Source organism: Quercus lobata, chromosome 4 (genome assembly GCF_001633185.2).
Source record: "Quercus lobata isolate SW786 chromosome 4, ValleyOak3.0 Primary Assembly, whole genome shotgun sequence".
NCBI classification, from domain to species: Eukaryota; Viridiplantae; Streptophyta; class Magnoliopsida; order Fagales; family Fagaceae; genus Quercus; species Quercus lobata.
This window is the reverse complement of record NC_044907.1, coordinates 34,587,134-34,590,977: the sequence shown is the minus strand read 5'-3', so window position 1 is coordinate 34,590,977 and position 3,844 is coordinate 34,587,134.

The window sequence follows — 3,844 nt, the reverse complement described above, 5'->3', positions numbered from 1 at the left end:
CCAATTTCAAGACAAGGGGTATGATGGCAAACTTCAGCTCTTCAGTTTTTTCCAAAGATGATGTAGATGGTGGCCGGAATAGTAGCAATGGGTTAGTGGTGAAGAAGGCTGTGAACTTCGAGACACTGACAAGGGATTTGAATTCAAATTTGAGTGTGGGTGACAGCCTGAACGGATGGGACAAGGCAGAAGGGACAGCATGTGGGTTATAGTTTGGTCAAGAAGCACGGTTTGAAGAGAAAGAAACTAAAAACAGTCTAGTTAGGGGGCTATTCAAGCCGAGTGAGGATGCCATGGCAGCTACAACTTTTAAAAATGCTGGGCCTTGTAGTGAAGAACTTGAAGTGTCCAGCCCAATTAAGGCTAAAAAGGAAGCCCTTAAGAAGTGTCATCCAAACAGAATGGGCCTAAGTTCAGAAGCTGAAAAAGAATCCATAAGTAGAGACAAGTGGAAGAAAATAGTTAGAGAGAAAGGTAAGGCCCAAGATGAGGAGATGGTGCTTAAGGGTCCAGAAGTTGGAAATAAAAGAACGGAATGCATTGAGGATTTAATAGAAGTTGAAGGAAGAGTTCAGAAAAAGGTATATGGAGGGGAAAGCTACAATAAAAGTTCATACTTTCTTAATGAAACGACGATGACTGCTAGCCAGCACCGCTGAGAAAAATGAGGGCTTTAGGATGGAACTGCTGAGGGCTTGGGAACTTTCGGTTAGTTCGGGTGTTGCGCAACCTTGTGCAACAATGGGATCCCGATTTTGTTTTCTTATCAGAAACAAAATTGAAAAAGAGGAGTATGGAGAAGAAGAAGGTGATTGTTGGTTTTATTAATGGATTAGTTATTCCAAGTTATGGAAGAAGTGGAGGTTTGGCTCTTCTATGGAGGAAGGAAATTACTGTTGATGTTTAAAGCTACTCAGATAGGCATATTGATGCCATTATTACTGAAGATTCGGGGTTTAAATCGCGAATTACTGGGTTTTATGGAAATCCTGAGGTCCATAGAAGGAAGGAGTCATAGAATTTATTAAAAGCTCTAAGTAGAAAGTTTTAGCTTCCCTAGCTGTGTTTCAAGGACTTTAATGAAATTGTATCAGCTACAGAGAAAATGGGGGGAGCTCGAAGATCTCAAAGGTAGATGGATGATTTTAGGGAAGCAATTGATTGTTGTAGGTTCATGGATCTTGGGTTTTGTGGTCCGGAGTTCACTTGGTGCAATATGCAAGAGGGAAGACACAGAATATATCTTCGGTTGGATCATGCTCTGGTTACGCAGGAATGGATTAATCACTACAAGGATATGAGAGCACATCATATTGTGGAATCTACTTGTGACCATTGTGTGCTCTTGATCACTGATTCCATTGTACTGCAAAACCCCTAGAAAAGAAGGTTTTAGTTTGAAGCAATGTGGACAAGAAGAGATGAATGTAGAGATGTTATCAAGGTAGTTTGGACTGGTGGTGTAAATTTATATAACCCGAATGGCATGGTGGCAGGACTTAAGCAGTGTGCTGATGAATTATCGAGGTGGAACAGGTCAGTGTTTGGCCTTGTCCCAAGGCAAATTCAGAATAAAAGGAAAGCCCTTAATGAGTTAGTGTTGAGGGATCATGATGGAAGTAATGGTCGTGAAATTAACAAGCTCTGAAAGGAGATTAATAACTTGCTGGATTGTGAGAAAATTATGTGGCAACAAAGGTCTAAGGTTCAATGGATGGGTCTTGGGGATCGCAATACAAAGTATTTTCATACAAATGCCTCCTGGAGAAAAAAGAAAAACACCATCTCTAAGCTTATAGATGAAAGGGGGAATTGGAAAGAGTCCGCTTTGGAGGTGGCTGAAGTGGCTGTTTCATATTTTGAGAAACTTTATATGACTTCCCATCTTGATAAGATTTTGGAGGTTGTTAAAGCTATTGATCCTAAAGTTTCAGTTGAAATGAATCAAAGTTTAGTCAAGCAGTTCACAAGAGATGAAATTGAAGCTACCCTAAAGCAGATGCATCCGACCAAGTCTCCCAGCCCAGATGGTATGCTAGCTATCTTTTATAAAAAATATTGGGATATTGTGGATAATGATGTTGTGAGCATGGTTTTAAACGTTTTAAATTCCAATATGTTAGGTTCTAAAGACTTAGGATTTTATGTATTTAGAACTCTAATGTGTATTGTTGACAAACCATGATCAAAACAAGTTGTTTAGTCGTGTTTAGACGTGCTCAAAGATGTTTCATTTATGTAAAGTTAGAATAAACTGTTGCAGAAGTTATTTAAGCTTCTCGGCCTGGTTCGATCGATCGAAACTTAGGCTCGATCAATCGAAAATCGGGTCAGAGGTGTTTTTCTGCAGAATTCCAACTCAGCCCTAGTTTGTTTTAAAACGTTTAGGGTTTTCTAATTTGCTCTAGGTATAAAAGGCAAATCCTAGCCATGTTTTAATGTTGCTCATATTGCTGTTTGTGTAAATCTCTTGTGAAATCTGTGAAGAGCTTTCCTTTACACAAACTTAGGATTATCAAGAAGGAGATTTCTTCAAGAGCTTGATGATCATTCAGTTGTTGCCATAAGAACTTAAAGAAACACAAGCGAGTGTGCTTGTACTTGCTGGAGAATCCAAGAAAGAAGGAGTTCGTGGTTTCGGAGTTTACACGTGGTCATGTCAGTAAGTTTCTACTGGTGGGTAGCAATAGAATGTTAGTGGTCTAAGTTCTGTTGAACAACTTCGATTCTTTCATAGTGGATTCATGTTTACCTTAAGGATAGCTAGGTTAAATCCTCCCCAAGTTTTTACCGGTTTGGTTTCTTCAAGAGCTTGATGATCATTCAGTTGTTGCCATAAGAACTTAAAGAAACACAAGCGAGTGTGCTTGTACTTGCTGGAGAATCCAAGAAAGAAGGAGTTCGTGGTTTCGGAGCTTACACGTGGTCATGTCAATAAGTTTCTACTGGTGGGTAGCAATAGGATGTTAGTGGTCTAAGTCCTGTTGAACAACTTCGATTCTTTCATAGTGGATTCAAGTTTACCTTGAGGATAGTTAGGTTAAATCCTCCTCAGGTTTTTACCGGTTTGGTTTCCTGAGTGATCATATCATTATGTTATTTATCTTTCCGCTGCTTTGCATGATATGATTGTTTTGATTGTGATAAACTAGATTTGTTAATTTGGACTAAGTAACAACTTGACTAATTACCTAAGTTAATCCAATTGTGTTTTTAAGGGGTCTAAAAACCATCACAATATTTCTATGGCTGATATAAATAAAACTTTCATTACGCTTATCCCAAAAACTAACAATCCAGCAAAAATGACAGATTTTAGACCAATTAGTCTAAGCAATGTGATCTATAAACTTATCTCTAAAGTCTTAGCTAATCGCCTCAAATTAGTCCTCTCTCAAATAATATCTGAAAATCAAAGTGCCTTTCTTTTTGAGAGGCTTATAACTAATAATGTTCTTATAGCCTTTGAGCTCATGCATTATCTGGACCAAAAAGAGATGGTAAGGATAGCTATATGGCAATTAAATTGGACATGAGCAAGGCTTATGATAGGGTGGAATGGGGCTTCATTGAATAGGTTATGAAAAAATTGGGCTTTCATGAAAGTTGGATTTGTCTGATAATGCATTGCGTAACTTCTGTTTCCTACTCTGTGCTTATTAATGGTGTAGCTTATGATAACATTATACCCTCGAGGGGTCTTTGTCAAGGAGATCCCCTATCATCTTATTTGTTCTTACTATGTGCAGATGGCTTTTCCTCTCTCATTAGTAAAGCTGTAAGAAATCAGTTGATGAGTGGCTTATCCATTTGCAGAGGCTGCCCTAAGATTACACATCTCTTC